The sequence below is a fragment of the Dicentrarchus labrax genome, unplaced genomic scaffold (genome assembly GCF_905237075.1).
Source record: "Dicentrarchus labrax unplaced genomic scaffold, dlabrax2021, whole genome shotgun sequence".
Taxonomy (NCBI): Eukaryota; Metazoa; Chordata; class Actinopteri; family Moronidae; genus Dicentrarchus; species Dicentrarchus labrax.
In genome coordinates, this window is record NW_026136707.1 from 12,754,998 (window position 1) to 12,774,043 (window position 19,046).

The 19,046-nt window shown below is 40.8% G+C and overlaps 1 long non-coding RNA gene across 1 annotated transcript in view; it reads right to left on the minus strand.

Annotated features, from left to right (window-relative positions):
* Positions 1 to 10,220: 10,220 nt before the first annotated feature.
* LOC127367027 (uncharacterized) overlaps positions 10,221 to 19,046 on the minus strand; it is a 43,616-nt gene continuing 34,790 nt past the window's right edge. The window contains exon 3 of the long non-coding RNA XR_007885427.1: positions 10,221 to 10,515. This is a non-coding gene — a long non-coding RNA (uncharacterized LOC127367027). The remainder of the gene's footprint in view (positions 10,516 to 19,046) is intronic.

A 19,046-nucleotide genomic window follows, 5' to 3' on the forward strand; every position in this document is an offset into this window, starting at 1 on the left:
TTTGATTTTATAAGCTGCTGTTAAAATTGCTGCATCAGCCCTATCGTGGCCATATGGTTCCTTTTGTAAGAATGGAACTGGCGGCCATGATGCTCTGAGTCAAGTCTAGGTTTATGGAAGAGAATGTATATGCAGTATAAGATCTGAACACCTTGGAAATATGATGCATAGTAAAACAATAAATAGTGGGGGAGTTTTTTATACTTAGACAAGACTGTTCAATTGTTGCCCTAAAAAGAGGACAATGAATTTGAAAAACACCACAAATGAATAGCTTTGGGTGAAAATTACAGTAAATTTGGACAAAGACTTGCATAAATGTGCAGAATCCTGCAAAAAAAAACCTCATGGGTCACACTCAAAGCTTCTTATCTGACCATATATTATGTTACAGCATACAGATCCAATATGGTGGCTGTCAAATTCAACAAGGTTGGCTGATTTTTCTGCGAATTATTCTCAGTGATTAATGGTCTTATTACTATAGCCGCCCCTCCCTCCTCCTCAAACGCACACAAGAGAGATACAAGTATATGATTAGAGGGGTGGAAATGAGAGGAAAGAGGAGCAGTGCAGAAAATAGAGGGAGACAGAAGATGGAAAAGCAGAGAGAGGAGATGGGGAGTGGCTGACAAAACTAACAACATAAAACTGATTTTATAGCGGATGTGGGAATCCTTGCATAGCTACACTGATTGATGTCTTTTCTTGCCATCTCACAGCACCTCTGGTCTTGTAATTTTTATACCAAATAAAAGAGAAACGAGCTTTTCACTCAAAATGCCTCTCAAAATGAACTGTTGTAGGGATAATGAAAAACTATGCATGGCAAAGGTTTGAAAAAGAGGGAACAAATCTACATAATGCATATTATTGTTGAATTAACCGCCACTGCATATGCACTGTTTGGATGTACATACTGCAGCGTTTCACTGATGAATTAGAGTTGTAAAAAGCTCAATTTTAGTGTATTTGTTTGTGTGTGTACTTATGTATACCTGCATGTTTGTGTGTGTGTGTGTGTGTGCATTTGTGTGGGTGGGTGTGACGTGACATGCTCTGTTAGATAGTGTCTGTATCTTAACCTGACATGTTGTTGAAACACCTGTACCGTTTCACAGAGAGAACCTCAGCTCTGTATTCTTGACTGCAATAATGCAATTCCTTTACCTCCACAGACTTGTTAAAGCATGTTTTGTGGTCAGCGCAGTGAAGTTACGCTCATTTGTGCTCCCCAAAGAAGTGGTTCATTTGGGGTAAAATAACATCTGTTCCTTCCGTTTGCATGATGTGATATGGCATTTTCATGGTTTGCTGAGCACAAACTTCCTTGTAATTGGTTTGCTTTCCTCCTAGCAAATGCAATAACCCCTGTTGGAGGTGATTGCCTACTATTAAGTGTGTGGAGAGATGCTACTATTTGCAAAACACTTCTGCTTTTGTTTGAGATCTGTAAACGATGTTGTAGTGGATTAGTTTCCATAATACAATAACCATGAACAAGTATGAAATTGATATACACTCTGAATTGTCTTAACACACAACAAGATACTAAATAGTTCATTATCCTGTAAATCAAAATGTGTTTCCTCATCATCACTCTGATCTTTGCAGCTGAGTGAACACCACTGTTAAGATAATCATTCATATTATCACATTTTCAATATGAACTGAACTGTTTTATATTCACAACTTGTTTTTGTAGCAACTTCTTGTTTAATTAACACTCTTTTTCATTTAATTTCTTCTTTGTGATAAAATCTGGTATAATTATGAGAAATGAGAAATCAAAAACTTATATTGTTGCATTCAGCGCCCCTGCTAGAACTTGTGTAATTTGTAATTTATAAGTTCAGAGGGATGGAGAGAAACAATATTCCTGCAGTAGTGAACAGATGCACAGAAGACAGGCATCAGCAGAGCAGAGAAGCAGACCCACCAGGACAAGAACAAGTGAGGAACTGGCCTCCCAAATGCTAGATTAGAAATCTAAACAATTAGACTACCAACACAAAGTGCACAAACAAGCAACTCTTTCTTTCTCTGTATTAGTGCAGTGGTGTACTGAGTGAAGAGCTGAAACAAACCTTTGTCCTCTGGGAGTAACCAGTCATGTTTGAGGATTGGACAATAGCAAATATATTTCATATTTTGGCTATTTGCAAATTTATCTCAGTCCCAGTTCCACAGCATGATGACTCACGCGGAGGGGCAGAGGAAAGCTCACGCAGGCCAAACTCACTGCCTCAAGAACACTTTCTTTTTATTCTTTAAGCTGAGGAGCAAAAACTGCTGCTCCCGTCACTCAAGCTACTGCAGGGACACTCTCCAAAAATATAATTTGTGTGAGGCTTCAACATGAAGGCAATGGTTTAAAAACAGGGTTGGAGAGAATTAAATCTCATTCCAGAGTGTGACACAGTCGATCTTCAAGAAATAAAACGTTTCTGCTAAAAAGCTATATGATGTTATTATATGACAAGAACAGCTGCAGATTCAGTCCAGCTGCTGTCCCGTTAATATTGTACACAAAATCTAACCAGCAGCAACAGAACTTTAACTTTACTTAAACTATTGAGAACCATGGACCAATTGTCAGACAACAACACCAGAGACAACTTCAGTGTCAAAACAGCTGATGTCCACATCATCCCCCCTTTTTTTCTTTTCACCTTACTCTGTTTAGATTTTTCATTTGAAACACAAACAAAGGTGAGAGATGGATCAAATGAAAAGAAAGAATACCTCAGGGGGAAATGAAATGAGACATGACAAGAAGGATGCAAGGGAGGGACAGTATTAGAAAGTGGGAGGCAGTCAGAACGCGATAGAGGGAAGGTAAGAGAGATAAAGACGGAGTGGGGTGAGTTAGAGACAGAGGAATGGATGGAGGAAGAGAGGGTTGTGACTAGGAAGGTGTGATGCAAGGAGCAGGATGAGTCTCTAATTAGTTTTTTCAGCTCAAACTTCAATCTCTCACTGTGACCTTAATAAACAGATGATATACACACACACACACGCATACACAAATCCATGGCTGCGTGCGCGCGCACACACACACACACACACACACACACACACACACACACACACACACACACACACACACACGCACGCACACACACACACACAGTGTGATGAAAGTGTTACCTCAGCATTTTCCAGCTAAATGTACTCATTAGCCTAGTTGCACATGGCTGCCTGGGAAAACAACAAAGTCAGCTCCAGAAAGCAGAAAGCATTCATCTAAGATGCTGTCAGAGTGGGAGACAGAGAGCAGAGGTCTCAGCACTACCAGAAACTCGTGGCTGCATTATTTTCTCTAAGACTGACTCAGATTAGATGCCATTACATACATTTTCACATGTTTATTCAAGCATTTTTTTTTTTTTTCACTTTTCCTCACAAGCAGTCCCAAATAAAAGTTGTCATAATTAATGCCAACCATCAGTTTCAATCACCACTGCTACCAGTACTAACGATGTTTATTTTTCAAACTGGTGTTTATATTATAACACAAGCCTTGTGAAGACCAGGACCTGAACCAATGCTCTAGGCACTACTATGCTATATAGTACATACAGTACATAGTGTATAGATAAAGTTGCTGCAAGAGCCATGTCCACATTATGCAACAGCAGGGAGGTTCATATGCTAGATACATGCAGCACTTGTTTTATACTCCACCATTTCACCCCTCATCACGTTCAGCAGTCAAGGAACACTTTAGCTTATTGCGCTCAGAGAAGAGATAAAAGAAGATCTTATGCAATTGCTTTACGGGGACCTGTGGCTTCAGGGTAAAGTTAGAATGCATAAAAATGGGCTATGGGCAAGTGCAGTATAGTGTAAAGAGCCGAGCCAGTGATCATATGTATTGTAAGGTGTAGGGAGGAATGCTCCAGCCGCAGGACAGTGGCTTAGTCCAGTGTCTATTCATGCATCCATCACAATATACAGCTCAGCAAAGGTTTAATCAGGAAGACTATCTTATTAAGCCTTCTTTCGCTCTCCTTCTCAATCACATGACTATGGACATTTACTCTGTCAGTTAAACCAATCAGAATTACAGCATATCATGTTGCTGCGGTCTGTCTTCCTGTCTGCTGCTTTCAGCTGTCATTTCAGTGTAAAATCGTTTGCGATCTTCCTCTGCCTCATCCACACCCCGAGTTCATCAGAAGTCCACTCCTCATCACATCCAGATCTTCAGCTTTCTCTTCATCACCACCACCACCAGTGTCTAGTCTCCACCAGGGGGGTATCCTATAGAAATCACGGCTTCACAAACCCCCTTAAATATGACTTCCCGAGGGGGTCATACCACCAAAGAATTTTAACATTTCTCATCTTCATCGTGCACATTTCAATAAAATATAGTTCATCTCTTTAGGTCTCTCCTGATTGAAATATATATGCAGGATTGCAAAGGCTGGGACCTATTGCAGCACACACTGGTATAAAGGTAGGGCACGCCTTGGACTGTTTGCCGAGACAGACAGACAGACAGACTGACAGACAGCCATTGACACCAACAGAAACATTTGGAGTCTCAAATCCACTTGACCTTCATGTTTTAGCCTACAGAAGAAAAAACACAACCCACTCTACACAGAAATGCCCCAGCGGATTCAAACAAAGGACCTCCTTGCTGTGTGGTGACAGTGTAAGCCATTTATCCAGCAAGCCATCCATCCCATCAAACTTGTCCTAACTGTATGTCCCACTTGGAAGACAAAGGAACCTGTGCTAACAGAAAGAAAAAAAGAAATCACTTGCTATCTGATTGCAAGGCTACAGTCAATCTGACAGAGGAAGTAAAGTGTTCTTCTCACTCACGGTGCAAAATGTCACTGAGCCAGAGTTTTGTTAACAACTTACAGGTTCAGTTGCTGTTTTGAGACTAGGAAATATCTGCCATATAAATAAAAGCTGATTTCTCTCACTGGTAACTACCAGGTAGATAGCGGCATTTCCTGCTCCAGGGCAAGTTCTAACACATGGAGGATTTTTTTTTGTCAGTCTTGCAAAGGCAAACAGCTCCTTCAAACAGTTTTCTCTTGTGAGTGAAATACTGGACTGTGTCATACACTCACCCAAGTTTAAAGGGTCCATTTTCTTTTGCCGTTAAGGCAAGATGACCATCTGATTCAAAGGCTGAGCTCCTGGCAGAATCTGCTGGGCGAGAGGAGTTCATGAGTATTTCTGGCTTCTTTTGTGCATATTCCAGCCTTGCATAAAGCTTCAGAGACATGTTTGTGGAGTCTCGAAACTCATGGTTTCAAAAGGACAGGGGACTCTGGTGGACACACACATACATACAGAGAACCCATGAGAAGGAGGACAAAAAGAGACAATGTTTGCTGAGTACTTTAGTTATGTATTATACGTTTGTCAACATTTTTTCCTTCCTTTGAAGTGACAATGCAGTAACACTATTCCTTTCCCGACAATAAATTAGGTCCTCTGAGACTGCTTGCCCTTGGATGCCTAAACTAAAGGCTGAGGTGAGTGTTTCTCATGCCACTAGTGGTGGGAGCCTGCAATGTCTTAAGGCCTGGGCCAAGCTTGTCATCGTTCAGCTTTTGAGGAAGACTGAAGGCACCCTCTGTGGAAAAAAATACTAGTGGGACGCTGATGCAAAAACTAAAAATTGAGGCAGGATTCACTGTATGGTCTCTCAGCTCCACGCATGCACTGTGATCAACAACTGACCCTAACTAGTTTCAGCATCAGTGACGCAGCTATCTCCACAAGATAATAAAATACCTTTCACAACTAATAAAGGTAGAATAGAGCAGTATATAGTTTGCCATATTGTGATGTTTTTGCAACTTAACCCTGCCTAAATGTTTTCATCTTGTTTATGGTCAACTACAATTCACTAAAGTGTTTATTTATTTGATTGAGAAGTAACATATACCTCATGGCAGGGAATTTAACTTGCATATATACTATGCATGCCAGTTTTATTGAATACAACAGCTCGAAAAAACATTTTTTAGCTTCTGTCATAATTAAGCAGCAACTATCTGTTGGTTTAGTGGTACAACTATTGTCAAGTCCCAGGTGTATAAAATAAATGAGGCATTCAGAGGTCATTATTTATATTCACTGCCAGTCAGTAATGATTAAAAAAATAGATATTTACATATATCACAACTAAGGAGTTAAATCATTAACACTACAGAAATGTAAAATAAGTATTTAATACTTATTGCGGCTCCTGTTGCCACACATACATTTGTGTCTTTAAAAAGATTAAGTCTTTTTGTTTACATTCTAATTGAAAAGCCTATATACTGTACTCATTGTTAAATGGATAAACAAGGTCTGTGTGGGATCAATTAACAGTCTCAGAGTGATGTGATTAATAGGTGAATGCTTTCACATCATGAGCGAGAAATATATTAATTTAGATTATGACTGAGAAGTACATTGTATTAATTGAGACCCAGTGGTGGCGTGATAATTGAGGAGTTCAATTTATACATATTCATTACTCCATAATGTGCTGTATATATAATCTGTGAGAGCTGAGCTGGAGATGCAAACAAGCTCCCAGTGAAATGTTTTAATTGGCCTGTTCTATTTCCATTTCAATAAGATGTCCCCTCCTCTCCTCTTCTCCTGCCCTCCCCTCCTCTCCTCTCCTCCTTTTGTCCCCTCTTCTACATCCAAGCTGTCCTGTCTGATATTTGACATGTTGGCTCCCTCTCTTCTTCCTGTCAATGGATCGGTTGACTCCATAATTTGGAGAGATAAAGACGAGTGTACGTGAATGGGTGAGTTTGTGTGCGATTGGATGCAGCAGGACAAGAGTAACACAGGAAGTTGAAAGAGGAGGAGATGGGAAGATGAAAGGAGAGACATGAAAGAAGAGAGAAAAGTTGAGATTTCATGAACACTACAAGTGGAGCTCTGGCAACTGAGATGAGATGTACTTCTGATCAGAAGCCATTACAGACCAAAACTGTAATCTAAAGTTATTCAGAATAAGGCATCCTATCAGCACTTGAATTCAAATATCAAGACAGTTTTGAGTTCTGATAGTTTTATAACCTCGTTCAAATGTAAATCTAGTTCAGACTAGGTTTCATAATTTGTGATGTGATAATAAACTTACATAAAACAAATCCTGAAAGTCACATTTAAAGATGTTTAGAAGCAGGCCCCCAAAAACTCCAATGCCCTTAAAACTTGACAATACCTAATATAATTGAACGGAGAGAAAACATGTTATGTAGCCTATTGTAATATTGTTATTGTCCAATATTGAATTACATTTTTAAGCTTGGGTTTTGATAACCTGGAGAAGAGCAGAATAGAGCTGAATTGTCAATACTAGAATCAAGATAACATAAATGCGTTGTTGTCGGTAAAAGAAAATAGTTTACGTTTAACATAAAGCAATAATAACCAAAATACAGAAAATATAATATATAGATTTAAGTCAATAATTGTACAACAAACTGAAAGGGAATATCTACGAAAAAATATAACTGACACATAAAGAAACCACCAGAAAGAAAACATTTTGTAAATCTGTGATAATTTCTTGAAAACTGCAGTAAAACAGGAATGGGCAGTGGAGCAGCAGTCATAATGTTCAGTGCTGGAGTCCCACCATCAGTACAAACGGCTCTCTCTCAATTCAGTCAAGACAGGAAGCACATTGGTTTCAACTATTAACCACTTAAAACCTCTGCCGGCCACCACTGAAATTATCCCAATTTGATCATTGATATTTAGATGGAGATGAAGAGGAAGGAAAATAGTATTGATGAAAAGAAAACAGGGTGGACCGGAAGAAAACCCCTATCCTGTCCCCTTATTCCAATGCTCCTCTTCTACTCGTCTCTTGCTTTGTTTCCTCTGTTTTTCTCCTCCTATAATTTGTTTAAATCTCCCTTCTGTCTTTAACTCCAACAGCCTCTTCTTTTCCCCTATTTCCCCCATCTTTCTCTCTTGTTCCCCCTTCAACCTCACATTTCTCTCTCCCCTCCTCTTCATCTCCCTGTGTCACTGGATTCTCTACCCCCCCCCCAAACACCCATCAGCCCTTTTTCCTTCTCCCCTTCCTACCATATCAACCCCTCTTCATGCCCCCCCCGTTCGTCTTTGTGTGCCCTGCCATTCTCCGTGCTGCCCCAGGCTCAGACATATGGCGCTCTCCTCTCTGCTATTGTCATCCATTAACACAGTTGTCGGTGGGAATTACAGACACACAGCGCAACATGTAAGGCTACGCTCTAGCTTCTGATGTTGGAGACAGAACAAGGCAGGGGAAGATGTTAGGTGTCTTAAAAGGGCAAGAAAAGAAATTTGATACACTGCACTTCAAGCATTATCTCTGACAAGAAATGTCGCGCAAAATGTATTAACATAATAACTTAGCTAACTAAGCAATTTGTTGATTAGCAATACAAAAGTCTTCAATGCTTCGCCGCTGAGTTGTGGATAGCTCCAATGGCTGAAGACAGAGCGTCGTTCTGACTGTTGTTTCGACTGTACAACAATCACCGCCTGACGGTTGAATGATGACAAGGTTTGTTCCTTGCAGAGGACGACAGCTGCTGTCGGCTTAGATTTACAACAGCTACAGATTATTCCACATTTCACAGCTGTAAAAGTTATCAAAGCAACCATAGAAACTACCTAAACTATCCCAGTAACATAATTTACTTCTCTACAGCTATCCATCCATCTCTGTTCCAGTAGGTGGTGTTTATGTCACAATATTGCTAATTACAGCTATTGTTTGTTATAATCCCAGTGAAAGTAAACAACACAGCTCAGAGAAATAAGTTGACCAGTACATGTTCCCAGCTGGCCAGCGTGATAGTGGTTAGCTCACCAGCTACAGTAGTTGACCTAACTTAGCCACCTACAGTAGTGGTTACTGGCCCTGAAAGCTGTCTCTGCCACCAGACCGGCCCCTAACCAACATTTGCTATTGTAGCTTTATAGCCGCCAAGCTAGCTACGTTATTTTATTGGCATTTCTTTTAGCACATTTAAAATTCAGGTTTAAGTCCTGAAACTGCTGTGTTTATTTAGCACCATATCCTATGACTTTTAATTTCCAGTGTTAGATACACCACAAGACTAGAGGCCTACTCACGTTAAACTCAGTTGGTAGTTCATTAGGTAGTGAACGCCCCGGGGAGTCGGCCATTTTTAAGGTTTGCTCACAGAAAGCTTAGAGAAAACGTCTCACTTAATTCACTCACTGACTGAAAATGACGTCTTTCACATTCAACAAAACACTTTCACAGCAGAGTGAACACAGCTGCAGCTTATAAAATGAATTATGGGTAAGTTTGATTCAGGTGTGCCAGTTAGCCGTGATATTACTAACTTGCTCATTAGCTTCTCCAACATACAGATGTGGAAAGTGTCCCTTGAGCAAGCAGATGTACCTATTACTATAACTACTTACAGTATGTCAAACTGCATATTAATAGTGTATGATTAAAAGAGTCTGCCTTCAAAATATGAATGTACAATAAATGTTTTTACAGATTTATGGTACATAAAGAAAAGAGAATGCTTGAAGTGCCGTATAAAAAAAAGTGGGCTTTGTAGAAAACATTTTTTTTTTTTAAATAGACGTGGCCATTCTGATCAGATGCCTCTCAGATAAAAGTTTGCATCTCCTCTATCAGCAACAGACTTCACTGCGAGTTTGATTAGACTGGATGGAAAATCACAGCACAAACACACACAAACACAGACACACACACACTTCTCTGAAGTTCTAATTAAAGTGGTTGTGATGACAGAGCTTGCAGTGTGATGTACAGTATTACACAGCAGTCACTATCACATTGCCAATGTTGTGTGTGTTTGTGTGTGTGTGTGTGTGTGTGTGTGTGTGTGAGAGGGGGGGGGGATAGAGAGATAATAGCTCTATAATAATCAGTCTATAGGAAATGGAAGAGCAGAGTGCTGTGACGGCTTGCCAGCTAACTGTCAGTTGCACAAACACAAACACACCTATGCGTACACACACTTACACCAATGCTAATCAGACCTAACAGTTGTTACATCTGATCCAATGTCAAAGTACTATTTAAAGATATTTTTTTATTGTGTAGTATGCAGAAGAGAATTGTGGCGTTTGTTGGGTAATGTGGAGCACCAGAATGAAAAACGGGTATTTAATGACAACATGACAGCTGAGCTTTAATTTGCAGCATGAGAGTAAAAACTGGCCGCAGTTGCTCCAGCAGCGATGCAGGATAGATGCCACTTTGCAAAACATGTAGCGTGAAAGGTAGACAGATTGACATACAGTCAGGTATGGAGACAGAGAGACAGGCAGGCATGCAGGCAGAGAGTCAGAGCCTGAGGTGGTGTGTTTGCATCTCTCCTTCATCGTCTGCAGGTTTTGATTCTGTTTGAAGTTCTCCTTTTCCAGCGATGGGTTTTGTTAAGTCTTGTCAGATTGTTCTCTTGCCTTTTTTCTGAGTTGTCAGGACAAGACGTCTTTAATCTTCCTTATCTACCGTATCTGCAAAGAAAAGACAAATACAGCTCTTTTTTTCTTCGCTTTCTTTCGCTCATAATAAGATGAAACCCACTGGCTGTGTCCATATTCCAATAATCTGTGGCTTACGTTTAATACCATAGTTGTTAGAGGACATGTTAAAGAAATTGACATCTCTAATAGCGTGAGCAGACCAGAGATACGTGGAGGAGCAGGTTCAATAATTAAAATGTTGTCTTAACATTATGCAGCAAACCTCTCACTCTCATACACCCGGGAGTTGAATTACATTCAGTTTGTGGAAGGTTTTCTCAAAAATGAACATATTACACATTTAACAAAACAAAGTAATGTATTCTCCATTAGTCTGTAGAGTTCATACCGTATTTAATGACCAATTACAGTGTTGAGAAAGCTATTTCCCTATCTATTACAAAGGATGTGGGTGTCAGGGTAATTTGTTAAGAGTGAAAAATGGTAACAAGTATAAGTAAATATCATATTGCAACACATTATATCTGTGAAGAGTGTGACGACCCACTCCACCTTGTCTTCCTGTTCCTGGTTGTGTGGCTTGTCTTGTTTTCTGTGCAGGTACTTTAAGTGGGTGTGGCAGAGGGTCGTAAGCAAATTGGACACACCTGAGGCCTGTGTGCCATGCGCCTTTAAAAACCCTCTGGGAGCTCAGTACTCTCTCTCTCTCCTCCCTGAGACAACTAACTAGTTTTTGGGTTTGATGGTTTGATTGTGTTGTTGCATCTGATTACAACACAGCACTCATACACTTCTCCACTCATGAACCCACTCACTTACAACACTGATCCTACTTATTTCACATACTACTGTTAGTTTAGTTTAAGTTTTTTTTCCTTAATAAATAATTTGTTAATTGGCTTTGTTGTGTGCGTCTCCCTCCTTTCGTCATGGCAGTATGGTCCGGTTTGTGACAAGAGCAATAAGCTGTAGAAGTAGCTGTGCTTCTTCACATAAATGAGTCTTTGCAAGAGATCAACACGACATACAAGTACAACCTAATGGTATATGTATGTAAGTATATATTTGAATGGCATTCTACAGTAAATATACTTACAAGTGCTAAAAACAAAGTGCACCTGTACAAACTATGCAACCTTCATAGAAGGATATATTCCTGCTTGGAGCCAGTTGGGGAATACATCCTTCTGTTAGTATCAAGAATTAAATATATTATGTTTTTGATTGTTTGTCTCTCCCAGCTGCCACCTACCGTAACGCAACACAAAATGAAAATCTACACAGAGAAGAGAGGAGTGGAAAAGGGAAGGAGAATCCAACAGAGCAAACAAAACAGCATAGGACGACTCAACTGAACTGAGCTTAAGTGCAGAGCAGAGAAAAGCGTCATTGAACGTCCTAATCTTCAGTGACTTTGTTGGAAAGATCTGGAATCCTTGACCGTTAAAGTTAATCTCATCATAATACGGGTCTATTTTCCAGCTCACAGTTTGCTGACAGAGGAAATCATCATGCTGGGGAGAAACCAAGCGTTCACACTTCAAATTACCGGTGACCCCAATGCACACACACACACACACACACACACCCGCGCACACACAGGCATGATTATTAAAAAAGACAAGAGCACAATCACAACACACACACACACACACACACTAATGTACAGAGATAGAGTAAATGAACAGATGCACAAAGAGCACATGCTGACACACACATGCACATGCACAGATGGATACATAGACACACACACACATACATACGTGGCACATCTACATACTAACCTTTGCTTTTACTGTACAATACTGAATACGCTGGATCCAATCACCTCGATCCTGCTCGCCCGCACACCTGCCTACAACCTGCAGTATATCAACCCTGGCTTTTCTCCCACTTATCACCAGATTGTTGTCTCTACTACTGTTAGTTTACATCTCGGGCCTCTTAGTCTATGTACTCCAAGAACTATTCCTCCTGCTTTGTTTATGCGTCTGATTAATGTATTTGTTTCCTCTGCCTCAGGATCATCTCCAGCCGGCCTGCCTGTGCTGCTTTCCTACTCCTCAGCCATACCCACGCTACCTCTGCTAGCCACACTGCCGCTTGCCGTTCCTCACCAACCGTCTGCCTGCTCCAGCCACATTTCTTTGGCAACTCATCCCCACGCCATTCACTTTAAATAAAACTTTTAGACCTTGGGTTCTCACCAGGGGGTCAGTCAGCCCTCTGAGGTTCTCTGAGTTACTGCAGGGAATTTTTCTTTTTTCTTTGAAACATTTAAATATGTCTGAAAATGCACATTAACATTAAATTCAACATATTATTATACTATTATATAAATAAATATATATAAATCAGTCAATTCATCAAAAAACATCAAAAAATGAAAGAAAAAATCAGTATATGTAGCTGCTGTTTCTGTTCTGTCTCTCTTTCAGCTACAGGGTCCTTGGCCTGAAATACATTGAATACCCCGATCCTAAACTTCATCAGCTTCCTTGTCTGTGTCCTGCGCTAAACACAAAACCCTTGACATAAACATGAAATATGTGTCCTGATAAAACAATTTAGAGTCTCACATAAACACACAGACATATGCACATACACAGTGACACTGCACAGGGAATGTGGCCGAGGCAAATGCAGGGAAAAACAGAGTGCTCTAAAAGTCACTTACAATTTGGAGAGCTACTTAGTCAAGGTCATTACTGTACTGAGTCTGTGCATGTGAGTGTGTGTTCCTGCATATGTGCATATATCTGTGTGTCTGCCTAGCGAATACAATAATGCAGCCATTTTCAGCTATACCAGAGTGCAGTAAGACCATTAAGTGTCTGACAGAAGTGCTGACTATAGATTACAGTGGCTCTAAATCTGAGCCAGGCATTATGAAGCCAGCGTGCTCCACAAAACTCGAAAAAGTAGAATTGCACACAACAAGCAACATGTTGTGTTACATATTCCAGACAACATTTGTTAATAGAAAAATGCATGGTGTTGGTTATGGTGTGGGGGTCTGGTGCCAGTCGGAAGGTGACACGTTGCGTTCTGGCATCAGCAAGAGCATCCAGCCCTGTTTAGGCGTCCTTCAGCTGACCTAAAATGAGCAACAGTGCATATAGCTGGTCTCAGTCTGCATGATACACAGTGGTTGAAATGTAATGGGGAAAAAGAAAGGCCTACTAGGACCAATACATTATAGTACACACACACCAAAAGAAAAGTGAATAAAATAAAGAAATGCAAAGAAATGGCATACCTTTGTCAACCTGAGGCCCTTTCCACAAAGTGATTCTTGAGCACTGCTCACATAGAAATTGCAGATGGTATCACATCACGTTTCACAAATTATTGTCACTGGAAGATTCTAGATAGATTTGCAAGTCCTACAGGTCTCCTGCATGCTCATAGGTGAGACAAAATAAAGAAAAAAAAGAAGAAGATGAAGAATTCCAGTTGCAGGTAAAAACTAGAATTTGGATTTGCCTATTTTCAATTATGCTTTCAAACATGAGTGTCTTGACAGAGTTTTTTTTTTGCCTGTAGAAGAATAGCATTTAACACAAGACGACAACCACTTCAACTGTCACATGTTCAATACAACATAACACAAAGCTGTAGTACTAAAGCTATAATAACTAAAGTACATGCATAATATCCTTATTATCAGTTTTACAAAAAAAATAATTGTTCAAGAAAATGAAGCCACTAACTGCCTCAAATGAAATTATATATCTCAAACATTACCTGCAAATGCAGGTTAAAAGTCTATGGTGTTATTATTATTATTATAATTTCCAAAATGGCCAACTTCTTGTTTTAGAAAACAACTTATGTGGCTTCCCAAGCATCTCTCCCACTGAAAATGTGTTGAATATGTAATACCCTGCCATGAACTGTGACTATGTATGATGGATACGCTCGTGCAACCATTTGCAACACAACAGAAGCCCCACTTTATGTGTTTCTGCATTGCACTACAGTATGATTAAATAATTACTCAAGTGTTACAAAAACCACTCGAAACAGGGATTCTTTCCAGCCTGAATAAGGACACGAGTGGCTATGTGCAAATGGTTCAGAAGCACAGTCCATACATCCCGCCTGGCGATCAAATGTTTGGGAGATGATTGATCTCAAGTTCAGTCCAACAGCTAAGCCGGGAGGGGGAGAGAAAAAAGGAGGAAAGAGAGCAAGACAAAAGATTGAGCAGAAAGAGAGAGTGAAAATGCAGTTGGGGAAAGAAAGAGAGAGATAAGCAGCATGTGTGAGCCTCTAACCACCAGCTGACACTCTTCATCTGTTGTGTTGTGTCTGTGCGCCTGTTTCACCATCGGAGCACTGTGGGTTTGTCTGAATACATCAAAACAGCCAGAAAAACAGAGAGAGAGAAAGACAGAGGGAGAAAGAAATAGCATTTTCTTAGAGAGACTCCAGCATCAACTTTCTGTCTCACTTTCTCTTTCTTTCATTTCTCTCTGTGTAATATCATTTCCCCACTCTGTCCTGCTTTTATCGCTCTACCCCCACCGCCCTCCCGTTTTCTCTTTCTGTCTCTCTCTCCGCGTCTCCTCTCAGAACCAGAGTTGGGAGTTGGGAGCAAAAGGCAGGAGACAGACAAGATAAAAGCTGTTTCCTGATTCTTCAGCTCTCAGCTTCTCTGCTGTCAGGCAAGAAGACAGCTAGTCAAGACAGAGAATTTCCTGCTAGATGTATCCCTGCACAGCTGCTGTCGCAGGCAGACAGGCAGAGAGAAAAGAGGGCGGAGAAAGACAGACAGGCAGAAAGACGAGTAAGCTGATATGTAGACAGGTAGAAAAAAAAGAGGCAGACGAGGTGATCCTGCAGACCTTCGCCCTGACCCCGCTGGTAAAATGCAGAGAAGTTAGTGTTTTATATGTAAAGAGGAAAAACTCATCAAACTTATTTTAACATCTGCTGGGTGGAAAATGATAAAACAGCTTGTGAAATGTATTTTAAACTGTTGCCAGGGTCACAAGCGATGTACTACAGAGGAAAAACAAGTGATGCCCGTGCACATGAAAAGACACTACTATTAAAGAGAAATTATAGTACACACACACACACACACACACACATGCTGATATTTACTGGATACTATCCTGGTAGCTAACAGTAAGCTGGTAATGCTTCCTGTAAGTGATTGAGAGAGTCTGTCTTTGTGTCTTCCTGTATCTGTACTTGCTGGTGGTAAACTACATATACACGTACACATGAAAACATGCACACACACACACATATACACACACACACACACACACACACACACACCTACCCTGACAGTATCTTCTGAAGCCCTGGCCTCGAGCTTGTTGTCTTGAAATGTATTTGTTTTATCTGCTTGGGAAAGTACCTCCAATTCTCCAAGCACATATACAGTAGATGAACAGACACACGAAAGGTTCACAAGCGCACAGAGCTGGTCTTATGACGGTCACAAACTTAACTTTCACATCAACAAATATCACCTGTAACAAAGCGAGTAGTGCTTAAATTTTCTGTGACTTCCCCCCAAAAGAAAATCCCTTGCTTCACAGAAAAACATTCGACAGCTGCGTCGTTTCATTTTACACCGCCTTCAGGTTAACACACTGACTCACTGTATTGTGGTCCTGCACAGGTTCATGCCCTCAATCAAGCTGTACCGACATTTTTGGTGACCTACATGTATGGTCACGCAGGTAACACTGAAGGAGCCATATTTTAGATTTTTATGATTTTTTTATGTTCTGTAACAAACTTTACATTCACTGTAAAGGCAGCATCAGAAGGTCTTGACTAAGCCACTGAGGTTAATGACTCCTTCCTAAAAATTTGTCTAGATGTCATTGACATTTGTAATGATGACATTTTTTAACAGGCTTCGTCAGCACACCTGTTTAAAATACTGCATGAGAAAAACGGATGAAAACATACAGCTACAACTTCATAAAGAGACAGGTATTATTGCATTTTGGACTATTACTTTAATGCTTCCATCTGTAATTAAGGAGACGCGGTCCGAGCCACACGACGGTGGTAGACTGAAGTTATCCAGCCTGATCAAAAAATTCAACACGTGTTTCACATTTACTGCATTTTACAACACATCCTTCGATGCTTCTCTCTCAGCGCTTCCCCCTTATGTGAGCATGTATTCTAGTACTGTCACTCAGCTTAATGAGTACACACCTGAGCACACACGCTCCCTCTGTCACAAACAAACAAACACACTCTCACACACACAAACGCCCAGTCTCACGCTTTCGGTTACAGATGCAATTCAAATACACATCAGTCACGCTGTTGAGTTCAATCTTACATGTTCCACTTTAATTATTCAAAAACAATTTCTGGTCATGTGAAGTGACATTGATGGTCTGAGGCACTGCCAAAAAACAAGCTTACTAAGTGATTTATCTTGTATTCTCACTCATCAAGCTTGTGTTGAGTCACTTAAATTCACATTACAGCGCCGCACACGCCATTATCAGCCTCACAGGACAAACAAGACCTCACAAGTTGATCACAGCATGATACATGTCTGCACATCTTGTCCCTGATAATTATTTAAAAAGGGGTTGATGCCACTTTGAATGACGCCACTTACTAACTTTTGTCACCGTTGGCATGCACAAAAATAATATATGATATTTGTTCATAGCTGCCACTGTTGAGGACTTTGCTGAAAAACAGAGGCAGTTATTCTGTCACTGCCCCAAAGAAATGTCTTTGGTCAACCTACCTTATCCTTATCTTCCTATCAGACAGGACGGCCAGACACGTCCCATGAGAGTACAACTTTCCCTTCTTTCATGAAATAATTCACTTGACACCAGTGGGTTTTTTTCTGACACTGTCTGAGCTACAGAAATATACAGGAAGAACACTGTCCCACCAGACATTGCGGCTCTCGCTCAATGGAGCCGATATCCTTCTCTCATTCTTTTTTCCCCCACATCAACATCATTTTTGTCATCCCCTCTCTTGTGTCTGCCTTTTATATTGTGATCCTCTGACTGTGGACGGTCTCTGTTTCTCCACTCTCTGCCTCTGGGATGTAGGCCCTTGTTTTTTTTTTTTTGTGCGCGTGTCTTTGTGTGAGATGTGTGTGTGTGTGTGTATATGTAGTGTTTTGTGTGTGTGTGTGTGTGTGTGTGTGTGTGTGTGTGTGTGTGTGTGTATCCCCTCCAACCCCATAGGGGCTTGTATATGAGTCTGGCCCTCTCTGCCTGCCATTGTTATGCCAGCTTTGTGCCTTTGAGCATCTTGTGTGTGTGTGTGTGTGTGTGTGTGTGTGTGTGTGTGTGTGTGTGTGTGTGTGTATAATGCGTCCACGTGTGAGTGTGTGTACCATATGTGCATTTGTATACCGTATTCATGTACATGTTTGTTGTGTGTATGTGAATGTGTGCCACTCTGCCAAGGCCTGGCTCCTCTCTGTGTCCATCCATTGTGTCCAGTGTTGTGTTCAGTGGCTCTGGGCATTTGGCTGCTATAGAGGACAATGCAGAACAGACAATAGTTGGACAATAGATGGCATACGCTGTGGCGCACTGGGATGAGGCACCTAGCATGTACTTACAGCAGCAGGAGTTTGAGTGCACATCACACTCTCTGTTCTCATGTACCATCTCGCCAAACCTTTCTGCCATTCTCTATTGTGCACAAGATGTAATGTACTAATCATGGCATGTAGTAATACCTAATTAATTATGCAGTATATTGCAGTGCTTAAAAAGCATCAGGTCCAAATCTGACTGGCATCCAAAGCTGTAAGATGTGTGTGTGTGTGTGTGTGGGGGGGGGGGGGTATTTAGCGATCTAGCCATCATGCTATAAACCCCAACCCCCTCCCCCTCCAATGACCTCCTCCGTCCAGCAGAAGCCAACTGGCAGCTTGACATCCTGTATCTAAAATCTATTAGTCATTCAGTCTCCGTCGCTCCATCCATCTCTGTCTCAATAAGCCATCAGTGGTTTTGGTTCTGATCCAAATCAATCCTGTTCTGACACTGACCCGAATCATTCATCTCTTCCCGCTGTCTCTCTCTATCTTTCTGCCTCTCTAACAGTAGGAGTGTGTAGCCAGCTGCCAGCTAGCATCAGTCATGTTGTCAGGGTCTGGCTCTGGGGCTGCTGTTGGCTTTAAGGGCAAGTTCTGCCATGAGTTTCTCTTCACGTCTCTCCCTAAACAGCGTTGATGCACTGACGGCATTTAGCAGTGTTGGCCCTGTCACATGGTTTTGGAGCAGAATTTTAGGGCTGTGCAAGCAAAACTATTTCGGTGAGTAGGGACTAGAAAAGTAGTTCCACGTTGTTCCAGACAATTGTCTTGTAACATGTTGCCTCTTAAATGTTTTATTATCACAATTTTGTCAAATTGAAGAAACTTTAAGAGTAACTTGGCAGCAGCTGAGTAAATGACCCATGTAAAGGTCTATTACACTCAAAGAATCTGTAGTTTTTCATGTTTATTCATTTCATAGGTATTGTCTTTAGGCTGTTATTTGTCCTGTTAGTTACTATATATACATATATATATATTTCCGCATTGATAT